The sequence below is a fragment of the Ursus maritimus genome, unplaced genomic scaffold (assembly GCF_017311325.1).
Source record: "Ursus maritimus isolate PB19 unplaced genomic scaffold, ASM1731132v1 scaffold_16, whole genome shotgun sequence".
In the NCBI taxonomy this organism is placed as follows: Eukaryota; Metazoa; Chordata; class Mammalia; order Carnivora; family Ursidae; genus Ursus; species Ursus maritimus.
In genome coordinates this window covers 25,241,682-25,262,736 of record NW_024424008.1, presented here as the reverse complement: position 1 = coordinate 25,262,736, position 21,055 = coordinate 25,241,682, and positions in this window count along the sequence as shown.

Genomic DNA, 21,055 nt, shown 5'->3' with positions numbered 1-21,055 from the left:
TTTCCCCCTTAGGACTCCCTTTGCAGTATCCCATAGGTTTTGGACTGTTGTGTTTTCATTCTCATTGGTCTCCATAAATTGTTTAATTTGATATTTGATTTCCTGGTTTATCAAATCATTCCTGAGCAGGATGGTTCTTAGTCTCCAAGTGTTTGAGTTTCTTCCAAATTTTTCCTTGTGGTTGAGTTCCAATTTCAGAGTGTTGTGGTCTGAGAATATGCAGGGGATAATTTCAGTCTTTTGGTATCGGTTGAGACCTGTTTTATGTCCCAGAACATGGTCTATTCTTGAGAATGTTCCATGGGAATTAGAATATAATGAGTATTCTTTGGTTCTGGGGTGTAGTGTTCTATTATATCTATGAGGACCAACTCGTCGAGTATGGCATTCAAAGCCCTTGTTTCTTTGTCGATTTTTTGCATGGGTGTTCTGTCTATTTCTGATAGTGGAGTGTTAAGGTCCCCTACTATTAATGTATTTGTATCTATATGTCTCTTTATTCTGGTTAAGAGTTGGCTTGTGTATCTTGCTGCTCCCCTGTTGGGAGCATATATATTTATAATTGTCATGTCCACTTGTTGGATACATCCTTTTAGAATAATATAGTGCCCTTCTGTGTCTCTAATGATAGTCTTTAGTTTAAAATCCAATCTGTCTGATATGAGAATTGCTACCCCAGCTTTCTTTTGAGGTCCATTGGCGTGAAAGATGGTATTCCATCCCTTTACTTTCAGTCTGAATGTATCTTTAGGTTCAAAATGAGTCTCTGGTAGACAGCAAATGGATGGGTCATGTCTTTTTATCCATTCTGCAACCCTGTGTCATTTTATGGGTGCATTTAGGCCATTTACATTGAGACTGATCATTGAGAGATATGATTTTAATGATGCCATGTTGCCTGTAAAGTATTTCTTTCTATAGATTGTGACTTTCTGTTCTGTATCACTCTTGGGGCCTTTTTACTTTTATAGAACCGCCCTTAATATCTCCTGTAGGGCTGGTCTCGTGGTTACAAAATTGGTCAATGACTGGCGATTCTGGAAGGTCTTTATTTCTCGATCAATTCTGAATTGATTGCCCGATAAAGGATCCTTCGCTTCATGTTTTTCTCTGAAAGAGCTTTAAAAGTGCCCCCCAACCCTTTCTCTCATTCCAGGTCTGTGTAGACAGGTCTGATGTAATTCTGATACTTTTGCCTTGGTACATGATAAATTTCTTTGCCCTGACCGCTTTCAATACTGTATCCTTGGATCTAATATTTGCAAATTGCACTATGAAGTGACATGGCATAGATTTGTTGTGGTTGAGCTTGGGAGGGTTCCTCTCTGCCTCTTGGACACGAATGTTTGTTTCCCTTGCTAGATTAGGGAAGTTTTCAGCTACAATTTGTTCAAATATCTCTTCTAGACCTCTGTTTTTCTCCACCCCCTCGGGGATGCCGATGATTCTGACATTGGAACGTTTCATTGAGTCAGTAATCTCCCGTAACCTACATTCTTGAGCATTGATTTTTTTGAGTCCAGGTTCTATTTTAGCTTTTTTTTTTTTTTACTAACTCATCCTCCAATTCGCTGATACATTCTTCTGCCTCATTCACCCTGGCCATTGGAGCCTCTAGTTTGATTGCATTTGGCTCATAGAATTTGTAATTTCTGCCAGATTCGCTCTCATTTCCTCCCTTAGAGATTCTATATTCTCATTAACTTTTTCGTTAATACTTTTTTCAAGTCTACACATCATCTTGACCATTGTTACTCTGAATTCCATTTCTGATAATTTGGTTATATCCATATCTATTAGTTCTGTGGCAGAGGCCACAGACTCATTGTCTTTTCTTTGCTGGGGGGGGGGATTTCTCCTTCTCGTCATTCTGATGAGGAGAGTTTGCGAGGTTGTCCAGAGCCCAAATTATTGACTGGGATCCAGACCATGTGCCCTTGTTTTATAGGGATCTTAGGAATGTGGGCTTCTTGATTTTTCAGCCTGCCTTCTGGGGGAGGGGCCTGCCGCCTGGATACTCAGGCAACCCTGTTTGGGAAGAGTCTCTGTGTCCCCTGCAAGGGGGGATGGGAATGGGCACACTGTGAGCTGGTATTTCCAGGCTTTTGTTCTCTGGTGGCTTTCCCTGGCGGTTTGCTGTGCCTCTTCTGAGAGTCAGCAGCAGTGGCTGAATGTCAGCCTCTGTCTCAGAACAGAGGGATCGCAGCCCATTCTCCACTGATGTTCTGGCCACTTTAACTCTCTCTCTGTTGGTGCTGCTCAACCGTGTAGCGTCCCAGGATGTAAACCTCACACCTGTCCTCCCAGCCCTCACTTCCAGGGCCAGCGCGTCTCTGTCCTTTGTGTTTCTAATACCGCCAGCCGCCAGTCACCCCTCGTGCTCCAAAGCTCTGGCCCTCAATCTGTTCGCATGTTCCCTGGCTCATGGTCTCAGTCTGCTCTCTCGCGTGTGCCGTTTGAGTGTCCAACCGCTCACCAGTGCAGGTGGCTATCGTGAATGCTGATCATCTTTTCATATATGTGTTGGTCCTTCATATATCTTCTGTGGAAAATGTATATTTATGTCCTGTCCTCAGTTTTTGACTGGGTTATTTGTTTTTTGGCTATTGAGCTGAGGGAGTTATGTTTGGATATTAACCACTTATCGGATATATGGTTTGCAAATATTTTTCCCCATTTTGTAGGTTGTCTTTTCACTTTATTGATGGCTTCTTTTGCTGTGCAGAAATTTTTAGTTTGTTGTAGTTTCACCTGTTTATTTTTGCTTTTATTTTGTTGTTTGTGCTTTAGGTGTCATATGCAAAAAATTATTACTAAGACCCATTAAGGCAGTCTTTTCTTAAATTTGCCCTCATACCATATTTTTTCCTATTATTTTTCAGACAGTAGAGTGCATTGTTTGAAGTCATGGTCTGCACCCAGACTGTCTAGATATAAATCTCAAGTTTACTCAATGGCTGTGTAATCTTCAAATATTTACTTAACCTCTCTATATCTCAGATTTCCCATCTTTAAAATGAGAATAAGAGTTTTATCTTATAGAATTCTATGTGTTAAATGAGTTTCCAAAGCAACAGTTCCTGGTATATTTTAAACATTATGATTTAGCTTCTGTTATGTTCCCTTTATTAATTTCAGAGATTACCTCTGCAATTACTTTTTTCATCTATCTTATGAATATAATTTTTAAGTATTATTCTCAGTAAAGATTTATTTTTGACAAATTCAGTTTTTCCCCAGATTTATTAAGTTATAATTGACCTCTCAGGTTTTGAATAAGTGAAAAGAGCTTTAATTAACTCTTGTCCCTTAGAGAAACTCTCACTAGTTTTAGAGCTATATATTGACAGTTATTTCTCATCAACACATTATTCCAATCTTTTTGGATCCCCTTATTGCTATTAAGTCAACAGAGAGTCTGATTTTCCTATTTTTGCCATTAATGCCTCTTTTTCTCTCTGGCTTTTTTTGTGTGTGTGTGTGTGTGTGTCTTTGGTGATTAGCATTTCCATTTAATTTTACTGGTTGTTTATTCTTCTTGGTTTTTTCTGATCTTTCTGAATGCTAAAATTGGTAAATCAGCTATGGAAAAATTTAGTAACTATCTTTCTCTTCACACATTGCTTCATACCATTCTCTTTCTCTTTCTGAAAATCTGATTAGATTTATAATATATTCTTACTATAGCCCCCATTCCATTTACCTTCCTTTCATATTTTCTTTTTTTTTTTTTTAAAGATTTTATCTATTTATTTGACAGAAACAGAGAGCCAGCGAGAGAGAACACAAGCAGGGGTAGGGGGAGAGGAAGAAGCAGCTCCCATTGGAGGAGCCTGATGTGGGGCTCGATCCCAGAATGCCGGGATCACGCCCTGAGCCGAAGGCAGACGCTTAATGACTGCGCCACCCAAGCGCCTCCCTTTCATATTTTGCTTTTCTGGCCTGCAATCTAGACAATTTCTTTATCTTTGTTTCTTCTTTTTTATAATACAAATTCCTTTATGTTTAAAAACAAATCATATATATTTGTTTTATAATATGTGTCTGAAATGTCAAACATCTAAAGTCTTTGTAAGACTGATTCTGACTTTTATTCTTACTGTTGACTGTCACTCATAGTGACTTGTTTTCCTGTATGTATTGTGAATATTGACTATGAATTTTTCACAATGAAATTTTACTTTTTCTTTCCATCTAGTCTCATGGTTTAAAATTGATAATTTAAATTTTTTTAATTTAAATTCAATTAATTAATATATAATGTATTATTAGTTTCACAGGTAGAGGTCAGTGATTCATCAGTTTTATATAATACCTATTGCTCATTACATCACATGCCCTCTTTAATGTCCATCACCCATTCCATCCTTCACCCCCTCTCCTCCAGCAACCTTCAGTTTGTTTCCTATAATTAAGAGTTTTGTGGTTTGTCTCCCTCTCTGATTTCATCTTATTTTGTTTTCCCCTATGATCCTGTTTTGTTTCTTAAATTCCACATATGAGATCATATGAAAATTGTCTTTCTCTGATTGACTTATTTCACTTAGCATAATACCCTCTAGGTCCATCCACATCATTGCAAATGGCAAGATTTCTTTTTGTGATGGCCAAGTAATATTCCATTGTATATATATACTACATCTTCTTTATCCATTCATCTGTCCATGGACATCTGGGCTCTTTCCATAGTTTGGTTATTGTGGAAACTGCTGCTATACACATTGGGGTGCAGGTGCCCCTTTGGATCACTACATTTGTATCTTTGGGGTAAATACCTAGTAGTGTAATTGCTGGGTCACAGGGTAGCTCTGATTTCAACTTTTTAAGGAACCTAAATACTGTTTTCTAGAGTGGCTGCACCAGATTGCATTACCACCAACAGACTGAAACTTTTATTTTCCTACTCTGTGGGTAGAGTACCTCTCTGGAGGGATGTTTCTAGTTCACCCCAACTATGATTTTGAAACCCTTTGGGATCCTAGATATATGTAGTTTCCTATTTGAACATTCATCCTTGTGGTCCCTAGGCTTTGATTTTGGTTCCCATACTCTCAGAGAAGCCATGAACACCAAGGTGAAGTTCAATGGGATTTGATAAATGACTTAACCGTGAAAGTTAGCTCCATTTCTCAGCTTGCCGCTTTTATCTCATTTTGCTGTTTAGTAAGTTTTTCTACCTGAACTAATTCATTGAGACATTTAAAAGTATTTTATACTTTGTATTATTTTAAGAAGGAAGCTTTGTTGTCGTGTCTAGTTTCCAAATTACTGGAAAGGGAAATCTTCTGTTACCTGGCCGTAGAATGGTATTCAAGATCCAAACACAACACGAGTCCTGTCAGAATTTACATGGAGTTAAGTGTCAGATGCAATAGGTTGTGGTTCTGTCTTACACTTTCTTTATACCAATCACCAGGTGATGGGAATCATGGAATATTTCTGCACCAGTTCCTTAGAGTGATGTTTGAGGGCTTTTCTTGTTGTTTGCTGTTGTTGTTGTTGTTGTTGTTGTTGTTGTTTCTTTTCTGGTTCCCATCTCTATTAAGTGTGCTCTATATTATTAAATACCTTGAGCTATATTTTTCTCTACTCTTCTGCCTAAACTAAAATTACAAAGTTGGCTTGAAGTCTCAGAAGACTAGTGCTACTCCTTCTTAAATCTTTACTGTTTCCTTCCCATAGAGTAGGTTCTGTTGAGGTCAAAAGAACTTTTTGGACTTAAAGGATGAGGAAAATAGACCAAAACCATATTTAACCACACACTGTAGAAAACCATACCTCCACATTTACGTAAACACTATGAACTCCATCTTCTATCTACAATTCATAGTCTTTTGTCCAGGAGACAAAAGTGTAATTTATTTTCTTGTGACTCACAATATCATAACTCATTCTGGTTGTGTTTGAAAGCAAGACGTCTCTCTTCCTGGCATTGCTGCTTGGTCCTCAGGGATATATGATAGCAAACATAACAAAACCATCACAAATAGTTTTCTTTTCTTTACTTTTAAATTTTTTTCCTGCTAGATCTTTTTTTTTAAGATTTTATTTATTTATTTATTTATTTATTTGAGAGAGAGAGAGAGAGAGGGTGAGCACAAGCATGGGGAGTGGTAGGCAGAGGGAGAAGCAGCCTCCCCACTGAGCAAGGAGCCCCATGTGGGATTTGATCCTAGGACCCTGGGATCATGACCTTAGCCAAAGGCAGACACTTAACAGACTGAGCCACCCAAGCATCCCTCTGCTAGATCTTCTGTTGCATCTTATTGTCTGTTGTCCGTTGTTTTATTCAGGGGCATTTCAAGGAGATATAAAATACAATTCCCCATAAAATCTTTTTAATGTTTTTTGTTTGTTTGTTTGTTTTGTTTTGTTTTGTTTCGTTTTTCCCCTTGAGTTCCGTCCTATCCTTGTTTAGCCTTTAAAGGATATTTCCAAGCAAAAGTCCCACTTGCTCCATTTTTAGTAAAGAGTCAGGGTTGAGATGAAGAATAAGGTACACAGAAAAATATATATTTGATTATTTTACTTCTTTTACCAAAATTTACATCCAGGTAGCCATACTGTAGCCCTGTCACATGCTAATTAGAGTAGAAATACTTTTACTCCACTCTTCTAATTTGCCAAGTAACACTCTTTATTGTGTCCATAAATAAAAATAATGCAGAATAAGTTAGATGCTGATGGTTAAGTAGGCTTATCTCTAGTTTCCTCACTGCCACTATGTAAGTTGCATACTTACCAAGATTCAGTTGTGTTTATGCTCTCTGTTTATGAAGCTTGTACTTTTGATATAATTAGGTAATTCAAATAAGCATTATGCAGGTTAATGACATATGAGTGCACCAAAAGTGAGAGCATTTTGTTCTATGAAAACAAAACAAAATATTTTTAAAACCACAAAAACTAATATCTTTTTTTTTAATGATTTTTTATTATATTATGTTAGTCACCATACAGTACATCCCCGGTTTCCGATGTAAGGCTTGATGATTCATTAGTTGTGTATAACACCCAGTGCACCATGCAATACGTGCCCTCCTTACTACCCATCACCAGCCTATCCCATTCCCCCACCCCCCTCCCCTCTGAGGCCCTCAGTTTGTTTCTCATAGTCCATAGTTTCTCATGTTTCATTCCCCCTTCTGATTACCCCCCCTTTCTTTATCCCTTTCTTCCCCTACCGATCATCCTAGTTCTTATGTTCCATAGATGAGAGAAATCATATGATAATTGTCTTTCTCTGCTTGACTTATTTCACTTAGCATTATCTCCTCCAGTGCCGTCCATGTTGTAGCAAATGTTGAGAACTCGTTCTTTCTGATAGCTGAGTAATATTCCATTGTATATATGGACCACAACTTCTTAATCCAGTCATCTGTTGAAGGGCATCTCGGCTCCTTCCACGATTTAGCTATAGTGGTCTGATGACAGTATCCTAGAAAGTTTTTATTTTTATACAGTCACCTCATACACATCTACTTTTATAGCATTTCCTTAGTTACTTATTTTATTGAGTTTGTTCAAGATGTTAGTTTTTGTGGACAATGTTCATAGCAGCAATGTCCACAAAAACTAATGTGCTATACTCATCATTATTATAAAAATGCTATTAGACAAAAATGTTAAATATTAAAAAAAATATTTCCTTTAGATTCTGGTTAGCAAAAGATGCTGAGAGAAATATCAAACCAAGGAAATACAACACTGTGCAGATAATCACAGGAGTTATAAACAAAGGCAGTTGACAATAATTAAGGGATGAAATTTCCTATGAAGGTTTCGATGAGCTATAGGCACAATGTGTAAAATCACTTGGCTAACTGATCATTAGTTATGTTCTAGACCAGAGGAGTATATATTAATGTAACTGGTTTTTCTACCTTATTTTTCTAGTGCAATAATTTGTCTAATGTAATAAATATAGCTATTGTACATTTCTTGTGAGGAAAAATCATCCCCATTAGAACCTGATGTTTTTATTTTCTGTAAGGGAGTATTCAATATAAATAAACGTGTAAAGGAAGGTTTATCACTTCACTGAAGTTTTTGTGTTGTGCATTAGATTAATTTTAATGGAATTTTATTATTGTTGTCAATATCCAAAAGTGTACATTAATCTGACCTTTGCAATAAAAGGTATTATCATTTTACAGTGATATTTTTGAGTTGGTTTGTGTTTGTCTACTTTTTTGTTTTCTCAGTTTTTGAAACTGTTATTTATGTCAACAGGGCATTCTTTAATGAAGAAACATCAGAGCTACTAAACACATTGAGACACAAGATATCCTAGTAACAAAGGATGACTTCCTCTTGGAAAATAATTATCTTTCTGTCAGTAGCTGGGTGTCTTTCAGGTAAGAATCCTGCTGTACATATCAAATAAAATATATTGAAGTCTTCATTACAAAATATCCTCAGGTTTTCATTTAAATTTATATCAGAAGTCATACTTTCGACAAAAGAGAGAGAAAACAACTCTTAAACTTTTGTTAGCATTGCAAAAAGTCATATACAATTCAATATAATAAGGTACCTAGAAAAATACTATATAAATGTTAATAAAATGAGTATCCATTCCACCTCATTGACTTTCATTTACAATGTAAACCATTATTAGCCTTTAGAAGATTTGGAAATATATATATTTATCATTTACAGCAAGTAATTGTAAAAATGTCTCATTACAATGCTAAATTTTACCATATAAAGACAGAATCATGTCGTATTTATTATACTCACACTCATTTAAAGGCATCCCCAACACAATGAATTTGTTTGGTTGTCTTAGCTTCTCTAACTTTGCTTTGATCAATCTTATTGTTCTATATATTGGATCTAAAATAATATCTTTTGCTCTGCAAGAGTGGTTTATCTTCTTTGGAGTAATACTATCATAATGCTAAAAATTAATATATCATAAATTTTTATTTTAAGAATGTCTAGAAATTAAATTGTAATGATGATTTAAATGTTTATACATGTAACATTTATAGCTTAATTTGATTTAACTCAATAGCTATGTTGTTTTATTAAGTTCTATCAGTGTAATTTCAACTATGCATGATGAATGAGTCTTCTTTAAAAGCAAAGAGGTAATCCTCAACTTAGACTAATTTATTATTTCAGTTATAAATGCATGTTACATGTTTAAATGTAATAAATAACATATTTACATGTATTTGAATGCCTTTGAAAGATATATCAAAGCTTCTTTTTTGTTGAAATACTAGTAATTAACTGCAAAAACAAAAAGCAATTCTTAATTTATTATTATTATTATGTATTGAGCAACACTGCTTATGAGAAAAAACAGGTTTAAGAAGAGACAGGAAAGGTAAGATGAAACCTCTAGAAAGTGTTGGTAGACACATCTTTGAAAATGTGAAAAGAAAATGTGAACAAGAGGCATTAAAAGTTAAATGAAAACCCTGATTCATCAATATTATGGTTACTTTAAAAAGAAGTGAAGACTCTTCAAATATTTTATCCTATTTTTCTTTCTGTACAGTATTAGCATCTTCCCTAGTGATCCAGTTTATTTCTCTTTTACTGTCTCAATGTCATCTTCCTCAAATTAAATTAAGTGAAGGGAATAGAGGTAGGCATGCAAGATGAAAGACAGGATGTCCAGTTAAGTTTGAATTTCAAATAAACAACAAATAATTGTTTTAGTTCTAGAATGTTTCATGCAATATTTTATTTTATCCAAAATTTAAATGTAACTGCAATCTGGTGTTTGTTTTTTGTTTTGTTTTGTTTTTTATTAATTTGACAATGATATTTGGAGGGAGGATGGTAATTAACATTACTCCAAAGTCTTATTTTCTTGTACTGGCACATTATCCTCCCAAATAGTCACTTCAGATGAGGTATTCTACTCTGGTTGTGGAAACATGAAAATACTCAGTCTGAGGTGGGGTCCACAATCACTAGATTCACAGTTCATAAGGTAATCAAGGTGTTGCTGTCTCCATAGAGCGAAATGAAACATTGTAAGATAAGAGTAACAAGGCTAAGTCTGGAGGTATGTTACTATTTAGATATGATAGACAATTTCAAAAAAAAAAGTTGAAAACAAAGGATATTCTCATTTTTATGTGAGATTAAGTTTTTATTTATTTTTATTTATTTATTTATTTATTTATTTTTGAGATTAAGTTTTTAATTATCAGCACTAAACATAAAACATCTATATGTAATAGTTATTTTTAAAAACAGATTAATATCTTTTCTACTGTAGAGATCTGTTAAAAAATTGATTAGATACTTGTAAGGATCAATTATCAAGGATAATTATATTTAAAAAATTACTCTCTTTTATCTTCTTATTTTAACAAATTATTTTGGAAGTACAGCTCTTATGCTTTTGTTAGTTGGTAATACTTATATTCAATATTCACTTCACTATTTTATTATTTGGTATTTTATTCTTTAGGCTTTCTCTGGTTATTGCTTTTATTTGTTTATAAATATCACATTATAAGACCTACCTGGCTTAGTAGTAACCTGATTACTATTAACAGAAAATGAGGGTAATTAAACTATGGGTCATGAATATATTTTATGTTGTTGCTGCTATTTGAACCAGAAAAACTGATCAAAGAAATGAGAGAAGTCCAAGACTGTATTCTTTCTTTGTTTTACTTATTCTTTTTTTAATGACTAGATTATCCTGGGTGTGTTTCACTAAGAAACATAGAACTCTTATACAACCCTATGTTGTCTAAAAAGTGGTTATTAAAATCAAAGAAACATTGATAACTTGTATAGTGATCTACAGCCTTATATTAAAAACAGACTGATGAGTAAAACAATGGTGAGGTACCACTACACATATCAAAATGGTTGAGATCCAGATAGACACAAAAAGTAAAAGCAATATCAATTGTTGGTGAGGATTCAGAAAACAGGAATGTTTATTCATTGTTGGTAGAAAAACAAAATGGCACAGCCACCTTGGAGAACAGTTAGGCTGTGTTTACAAACCTAAGTAGTCTTGCCATATAATCAAGAACTGGACTCCTAAACATGTACCGGATTTTAAAATGTATGCACATACAAAATACCTTCACAGAAAAGTTTACAGGAGTTTTATTAATAATTATCAAAAGTGGGAAACAACCAAGTTGCTATTCAATAAGTGAATGGATAAACTGTAAATTTCATATAATTCAATATAATTCAATGATAAAAAGAAATGATCAAGCCATGCATACACATGGATGAATCTTATATGAATATTGCTAATTGAAAGAAGCCAGCCTGAATAGCCTAGATATTGCATGATTCCATTTATGTGACCTTTTGGTAAGGGAAAACTATAGAAACTGTACAGATTGCTGATTGCCAGAGTTTGGGACAAGGGGATGATTAAATGAATGAATGAAGATAAGGTATTTTCTAGGGTGATGAAAACACTTTGTGATATTGTAATGGTGGATGCATGTCATTACACATTTATCAAAATCGAAGAACTTTTTAGCACAAACTAAACACCAATGTATACAAATTAAAAAATAATAATAATTTAGGAGGTTAAAGGATCCTAGAATGAAAGGCAGAATGTGACAAAAAATCCAACTATATTACAAATGTATGAAGCAACTTCACTTAGGGCAGTGGGGGACAAGGGTAATGACTTAAGTAACTATGGAAATGAATCTTCAAAACTAAAAGCAAGAAAAAAAACCACAAAGAAACCTCACCAAAAACCCTGTACTTTGGTAATATGCTCTAGTTAATATTATTACTAGCAACTCTAAACCCAGTATACATGAAATTGAACAATTAAGTCAATAATGGTGGATGGTGGGAGCCAAGTTTCTCACTGTTGGAGGGGAAGGTTACAGATAAGCAAGAGGATAGAATGATCTATGTGGTAATGGATTAGCATTGGAGACTTCAGTATGAACTCATGTTTAGCTTAATGTAGATACAGATGGTTACATAAAATAAGTATATATACGTGGCTAGGTATACACACATATATCATGTTCTGTCATTTGAGATGGTCTAGAAGCAATGTACTTTGGTAGAAACCAACACATTAAGTGCTGAGATCTTGGTTTCTAATACTATTCTCCAATGGAAGAGATCAGGGCTATTTGAAGAAGGACTAACTCTAGGACTAGGGCAGGAAGTGTACTTGACCAGCCTAGAGTATCTTATAATAACAAAATGTAAAGAAGTGCTAGAACAAACAAAACAACAAACAAAAACAAACACAATGAGGCAGGTATGTCAAAGGGACACAGGAACCAACTGAAAAAGTTCCCAATGGCCCAAAATGGAAAATTTTGAGCAAGAAAATAAGGAAGCATGAGTTATAGACCAAAGAATAAAATAATTACTCATAAGCCTCTATTGATATAAGTGAATGAATAAATAATCAAAAGAATAGACAAATTTTCCATGTAGATGAATTTCAAATAATTTATGAAAATACTTTTTTCTCAAAGAAGTGGATTATAACTTCATCCTCCTTTAAATGTGGGCTGTCCACAGAAACTTGTTCCAAAGAATACAGAGTGAAAAAAGAGGATAAGAAAAGTAACTTCCCAGGAAGAAAACTGATACCTTCTTCAACCCAGTGATGATCAAGGTCAACATCAGCAAAGATAGCACTTACCCTTGATATGATATGATGAGAATGGCACCTTACCTCTGTGATTTTCCTCATTAAAACCTATATCCCCAGTCTAATCATGAGAAAAATATCAGACAAATCCCAAATGAGAGACATTTTATGGCGTACTTGGCTAGTACTCCTCAAAAATTTGAAGGTCATCAAAAACTAGGAATACTGGAGAAACTATCAAAGAAAGAGGAAGGCTAAGGAGACACAAAAACTAAATGTAATGTGTGACTCTGCAATAGATAAAATCCTTCAATAGAAAAAGAACATTGTATATAAACTAAGGGTATCTACATAAAGTATGTACTTTAGTTAGGTAGTGGAATCATCAATCTTATGACAGTGAGTTGTGAAATGGTTAGTAGAGGAGGAAAATTAGATATTTATTGTAAATTTTGTTTTCTGAGAAGTTGAGCCAAGCAAAAGAAACAATGTCAGATAACTTCAAAAAGATAGAAATTCAAAAGTGTGTGTGTGTGTACATTTGTGGACCTGTTTTAACCCTAGAGAAACTATTTACAGAAATTCAATCCACAGAATACGTAATATACATGTTGGTTGTATATTGCACTAGTTTTTGCTGCATAACAAACCATCCTTAAATTCAGTAGTGCGTGTGTGCGTGCACACACACACACACACACAAAACAAACATTATTCCCCACAATTCTGAGTGTCAGTTTGGTTGTTCTGGTTTGGGCAGGTTTAGCTGATCTCTGCAGTCCCCATGAGGTTTGAAAGAGCAGGATTGGCTAGTGTATTCAGTCTCACAGGGCCGGTAATTGGCCCCCACTAGCAAGGCTAATGAGTATGGTTTGATCATGTTTCTGATTTCCCAGCAGTCTAGCCCAGGCTCTTTCACTCAGTTGCTCAGATAAGTGAAGCAAAAGTAGGGATAAACCCCAATTTGCAAGCACTTCTTAAGACTTTGTGTCATGTTTGCTATTGTCTCATTGACCACAGCAAATCACATAGGCCAAAACAGGATTCAAGGAAGCAAAAAAGTAGATTCCACCTCTTAAGAGAGTAGTTTGCAAAAGCACACTGTAAGGATATCGAACACAGTATTATTAACTTAGGCATTATGCTACATCGTAGATCAATAGGACTTATGCATTTTTCATAATTTAAACTTTGTACCCGTTGAATAATACCTTCTTGTTTCCCCCACTCTCTAGCTCCTTGGCACCCACCATTCTACTCTCTGCTTCTATGAGTTTGACTATTTTAGATTCTTTATAGGTTCTTTAAATAAGTGCCGTACTTAAACATTTTCCAAGGGAGTAAATCTCATTTTAAGTGTTCTTACAATAAAATAAAATAAAATAAAATAAATAACATAAAAATAATAATAAATTAAAAGGGCAGGCAAAACTTTTGGAGATGATGGATATGTTTATGGTATAGATTGTGGTGATGGTTTCAGAGATGTATACTTATTCCAAACTTATCAAGTTGTATACATGACATATGTACAACTTATTGTGTATCATTTATACTTCAACAAAGTGTCTTAAATAAAGTGTGCATATAGCAATAATATATGCCCATGCCCATTTTTGAGCTCTACCACATAATTTTTTATATCTATGAATATTTTATATGAAAATAATAATCCTGTTTTAGTTAATAAGGAAGATGAAAGATTTCTTTGTATCCTTATTTCAGATACAGTGACAGTGAGAATACTGTGATCTAACTTCATTAGCTGAGCTTAAAAAAAACTTTAAAACTCAGCAAAATTATGTTCACCAATATAAAATAAATTCACTTGAATAAAATCTAAGCTTTTCATGATAGAATGTATGAAAATGGGGGAGGAATCATGATTAGTATAACCTAGTTCTGTATATATATGTACAAAAATACCAACATTTCAACCTCTACTGTGTCAAAATCCATCTTGTTTTCTTTAAAAATGATTCTCCAAAGATTTATTATCCTTCAAATGTGTATTGAGGCAGCAATTGGGAGGAAACAATATGGTACAAGATTTACCTTCCTTGAATTTATAAGCAACTTTACTGACATTCCTTGGTTCTGTAAATTGCTTTTCATTTAATTTCCATGTTTAAATAAACACAACAACAAAAATTAAAGGGTTTAAATTGTTCCGCTCTGTTTTACAGAATATCCTATCTAATGGGTTTTTTAATCATCATATCCCTTTGGGAATGTGGCTAGTAATTATTCTAATTTCTTTTAAAATATTTACAGTTAGAAATATGTATTATAATAATAATCGTTAACAATGTGTTTCTTTTTGTGAAATATAAAACAGCTTGATGGGACACTGAGCTTAAGAGAGAGAGTGCATGTGAAATATGTCAAATACAAATATTAATTATTTATTATTAGAATACACTACAATGCAGTTATTATTACCCACATCATCATGTGGTTGAAGGATCATTTGGTTGAGGAATTTTGAAAAAGCATTCTTTTTTTTATTCCCCAGTACCAGCATATTGTTTTCAACATTCCAAATCTGCTTATGGATCTTTATCAAAGTTATAGACTTAAAAAATATTTAATTAGATTGATTAATACTAGATATATTTATAGCTTGTTTACATTGAAAAAATCTCCTTCACTAAATTAAAAAAAATAGGATTAAAAATAATTTGCAGATCATGTGGCCTGATTCCTTACAACTTGGCAAGTAAAATATTATTTGTTCTCAATAGGGATGAGGCTCAGAGAGGCTCTATCACATACTCAATAACACATAGATGGTAACTAGTGGAAGAATAATGAGAAGGCTGACTCCTATAGCAATGATTTCAACATACCAGACAACATGGAGTGGAGACAAGAGAGAAAATTCAGTTCTCAAAGTTACACTTTCTTCTGACGTAATTACATGTATTTCCTTTTTCCTGAATTACTTTCAGATGGTTCTGATGTAAGCTGTACTGCTTTAAATACAACCAAAAAAGCATACATTTTCCCCTCCACTCTCACCTCATTCTCCTTCATTGAGTTAAATTCATTTTATTGGACAGATGACAGTCTGTTCCTTCTGCCACGAAGATGATATACTATTCAACAGAGAATGTCTGTCATTGATAAGCTTATACAAATACTCTCCTTCTTCTTGGTGGCAGTGGGGTAATAACATAGAACTTTGTCACTGACAGCTAGTACTGCCTAAGAACTTTAAAAGGAAATGAGAAAAGAAGTGTTACAGAAAACAGGTGCCTGTTAATATTAAGTCTGATTGGCCTTCTGCAGTTGAGAAGGAGAAATGGATTATGGCTCCTCTGTGATCATTTTGAAATTATATATGTGCACATTGTATTTGTCCCCCAGGAAGCCATGATGATAATAGAGGCTACCTCAGTGCAAAAAAACCAAGTTGGTTCTTATCAGCTCTGCACTGGTTATATTAGACTGTAATTAATCAAAAGACAATTTAATTTCCCCTTGTTAGTGGAAGTGGGGGTTTGTTTGGTGGGGGAGTGTATGTGAATTTAGTTTTATTTATTTTTATCTTAAAGGCAAAGAAAATGTTAAGAGTTATCTATAATTATCAGCAATTCCTAGAGTGATATAAAAAGGGAAACCATCACCTAAGAGAGCCAGATTCAACATCCCAGAGAAATGAGAATAAATATGTGTTCTCAGTGTCTTGGAGAGTAAAGAGAGAATTAACTAATTTATTAGGTCAGCTAATGATTATTTCTCTTACATGAGAAAGATTAAAAGTTTTCCACTTGATTATTGGTTAAGGAGTAAGCAAAATATATCAAAGTTTTATAATCTAGAAAGTGCCATGAAAGTTATCTCACGCTTCTTCAACTGGACTGACTCTTATTGAAATTATTATTTTCAAAAATGATAAATATTTGCTGATAAAATATTAACCATGAACACTAGTTCTTTTTATTATTGTAAAATAATGCTCAGAAAATTCATATTGAATCAACTGTCCACAAGAACTTGTGAACAGATGTTCACGATATCATTTGTCAAGCAGAGATAAATTTCTACTACAGTAACGAAAGAGTGAAATATGTCTATTTATGGTGAAGATCGTTTTATTGCTTAGCATGAACTTCTGAGAAGCTGCCTCTGTTTAGTAATTTGAATAATTTGTCAGCAAGAAAACAGCTACATTTTCTATATCACGTTAATTCAATACAGGTCTATTCTGCCTATAAAATTTAGAGGTAATTACATTCATGAGAACCCAAACAAGCTGAACACAACTGAGATGCAAAGAAATACAGAAAAAAATCCTGTTCCCCTTGACTTTAAATAAAATTTACGTGCCTGTTGGGATCCAAAATTTGAAATATGTCATGTGCAAAATGAATTATATATAACTAATTGTGAGACTAAAGAAGGATTAAGTTTATTTTAGCTATTTGGGAAAATATTATTTTGCTACCAGCCAACCAAGTCAACTACATATTTCTTGAATATATAGATTTCTATATTTGGTGATATTTATTTGATACATCTATCAACCACAATACTTTTTTCTAGCATTTGAAAACAATGCTTTCCATGCTAATTCTCACTGTAACTTTAACAAAAATTATAAGAGAACTTAGTTATCTTATTATGTGTTTATGATGGTGTTTGTGCTTACAGCATGAGCTTACCCTTCCTGCGGATTTAGAGTGTGGCAGAACCATCCAAATGGGCCAGATCAGGGATAAATACGGTTTTAAGTGATAATCTTTTCTTTTTTGGTACTTGCATATTTGCAATTATAATTTTTATATGCTTAAATAAAAAAAAAGCAGGACTATCTGCTCTATAAAAACAGAGGCAATGTGTGCTTTATTTGATGTTTCTTTCGAAAGACCTAGAATTATCCTTTCTATAAGCATGGGTATCTATTTTTAAATAAATGAAAGGAAATGATTAATTACTTGTTTGATTCTCTTCTTCTGTGAAGAGAGGCATAAGCTATATTTCTGGTTATAGCAACTTCTGGTCATAAAACCTCCAAAAATAATGAATAATTTTGGATTTTCTAACTTGATCATCCTAATATCATCTAATACCATGAACTAAACTGAGGTATTTTTGGATAACCTGTAGTTCTGGGTTAAAGAAGTAGCAATTATCTTAGTTTAGTTCAGGAGATTGTGAAAATAGGCAGAAAGAAAGAAAGAAAGAAAGAAAGAAAGAAAGAAAGAAAGAAAGAAAGAAAGAAAGAGGAGAGGAAGGAAGGAAGGAGGGAAGGAAAAGAAAAAAGAAAGAAAGGGAAAGAAAAGAGGAAAAAAATCAGTAAAAAAAAGTAAAAAAGTTAAAAAATAAAATAAAATCTTTCCATCATCAAATTCTTTGATCAGGCATCTGAGGTCTCAAGCTATACATGTTCACACAGCATGTAGGTCTGGAAGACTTTCTTTCAAAATGTTCTGAAGGTCTTCAAGAGGACACCTGACTTGTATGCCTCTCTACTTGCTCTTCTATAATAATTCAGAAGATGCATTAACTGATAATGCCTTTGCTGGCCTAGAGCTATTTTTGTCTAATGCCTAAATTGAGCAAGAACTATTTCAACCTCGCCCCTGGATCCATAATCCTGAAGGAATGGGCTGGTTTTTGCTTGTTTGGTGGCTTTTTCTAAAGGATTCGGTAGAATTCAAGATGGAACATTTGTTTCATTTATGGTTCAGCCTGTCTTCCAAAAAATATCATATATATGGCTAAAAAGTTCCACGTGGGAGTAGCATAAGTAATTTGTCAAAGATGTTTTGTATTATGGACAGAGATTACAAAGACAAAAGGCCAATCCCAGTGACCTAATAAATTCCAAATATTTTTTAGCCCAAATCATTTGTTTATCTGCTAATATAACAAATATTAATTTGGTGTTTACTATCTATCATTCTAATCACTAAGGATACAGCAGTGAACAAGACAGACAAAACCTGCATCCTTGAGGAACTCACATTCTAGGAGAAAAGATAGACAATTTAGTAAGAAACAAAGTAACACAAGGTCGGCCGGGTAACTCTGATAAATTAAGTAGAGTAAAGGGATAATAAGTGATGTGTATGGTGATGGGGTAGGCAAGGTGTTGCTTTACATATGATGGCAAGAAATATCACTCCAAATAGGTCTCTAAGGAAACATCTAATGAATGTGGAAGAGCAAGCCATGTGAATATCTGAGAGAAAGTGTTTCAGCAGCAAAGGAAAGCAAATGTCAAAGCCCTCAGAAGGAAGCACTTACTGTGTTTGAAGAAGAACCAATATATAACAGAGAAGAACCTATGCAGATAAAGAGAGTGTATGACAAGAAGAGTCATAAGGAGTGAAATTTGTAAATAAGCAATGACCAAATCATGTTTTAAGCAGAGATATAACTTGATAACTTGTTAAAAGATCATGCTAGATGCTTTATGGAAAATAGATTGTAGAACTTGGGCGAGAATGTAAGCAGGGAGAATAGTTGCTATTTCAAAAGTCTATAAAGGGTGCCTGAGTGTCTCTGTCAGTTAAGCATCTGATTCTTGATTTTGGTTCAGGTCATGATCTTCAGGTTGTGAGATCAACCCTCACATTGGGCTCCACACTGGGTGTGGAGCCTGCTGGGGATTCTCTCTCTCCCTCTTCCTCTGCTCTGCCCACCCCCACCTCTTTCTCTCTCTCTTAAAAAAAAAGTGCAAGAGAAAAGATGGCAATAGGTATTCAATGACTAATTATTGATTTGATTATGGGTCAGCAATGGGATATGCCAACCAAAAAAAAAAAAAAAAACAACTAGTATCTTCAGCTGTATTAACAATGTCAAGAACATGGGAGAGGTAAGATCTACTTTGCATCTATCATGCTAACAATGACTATGGGATTATGTTCAGTTCCAGGCTTAATCATATAATAGAAACATAGATAAACAGGAGTGTATTTCTTGGAGGGAAAGCAAAACAATAAGGAAAAGCTTGAAAACATATTCTAATGAAAATGATAAGAGGAACTAAAAGAATGAGAACTAAATTAAATATTAAAGCTAATGTTTGAGGAAATTTTGAAGGAAGATTCAGGGAAGACCTTCTTCTTGCAAAGTCTTCCCTGAATCAATTAATTGTTGCTTTTTTTAAAGCTAATGAGTAAAATACATTCAGAACTCCAATATATAAATGTCTTAGGGAGTCAGGTAAAAAGCCTTTCTGTAGTTGAACTCTGGGCATATATTCTTCTCATACTTTTTAAGGTGATTTTACCTGCCTTTTTAATATCCTGATTAACACTAGTGACTTTCAGTTGCAGATTGTCTTCTTTATTTGGGACATTGAGATCAGGCCTCTGTATATTGCCTAATGATAGGCAACCATAATTGCTCATGGAATGAACAAGATATAAAGACTTTTATATTAAGTTAAAATATAAAAAATAACCTTTTTTCTTAACTATCATAAAGAAATATCACTTTGAGTATCCTGATCTCTTAGTGAGATACATCAGCTTATTATTTCCCACAGCAAGAAAGAATTGTCAAATGACAAATAGGCAGGAATCTTGGCTCAAAAGTCAGAATCCCAAAGGTAATACTACATACAACTGCTATCTTTTAAGTAGCTGAAAGTTTGTCGTATGTGAGCAGCTTAGATTTATTTTAAAATATCCAAAGGGACAAACCAGTCAAAATACCAAAAAGCAAGAAGTAGAATTAATTTTAAAAGATCATTCTAAGAAGCCAGATTGCTCAGTGGTAGAATTAACTCTGTTTGTTCTCTATAGAGTTCAAGCATGAGCTAAATGATCATTATGTAAAGATAATTTTAGCATCAAAGGGCTTGCTCAATCAGATGATATAAATGCTTTTCCCCTATTAGATCTGATTCTGTAAGCTGGACTTTAAGAAGTAGTTATGTGTTTTCTATTTTATTTTTATCACATTTTACTAAGAGAGGATGTTTAATAATAGAGGATTACCAAATAAGAGAAAGGTGAATAGTTATAGATAGAAGAACTGAAAATGGAAAGAATGGGTTGGAGGTTAAAAACAGTATATAGACACACCCAGTGGAATTGACACTTATTTGATGAGAAGGATAAGAGAGGAGAGAGTAAAAGATGTTTCTGTTTGCTGTTTTGAACCAGCATGTGAGAGAAAAGTGGAGCCATCAGTAGAAATTAAGACTAAAAAGGTAGATTAGTTTGAAATTAAAGATGACAAAATACGATGGAATATTGAATTTAAGAAATAAACAGTCGTTATTGTCAAATATAATGCAATGAATTAGAAAGAAAAAGTAATACACTAGAATCTGCTTTTTCATTATTGAGCATAAAATGGCAAGAACCTAATATGTTTTGGATTCCATTGAAGGAGTTTTTTTTTTTTAAGTTTAAAAGTTTTAAATTTTTTTAAAGTTTTTTTAAAAAATCATCAGGTCTAAAATCATATAAAGTGGTCTCTTCATAAATTCAGATGATTCTTTTCTGTGAA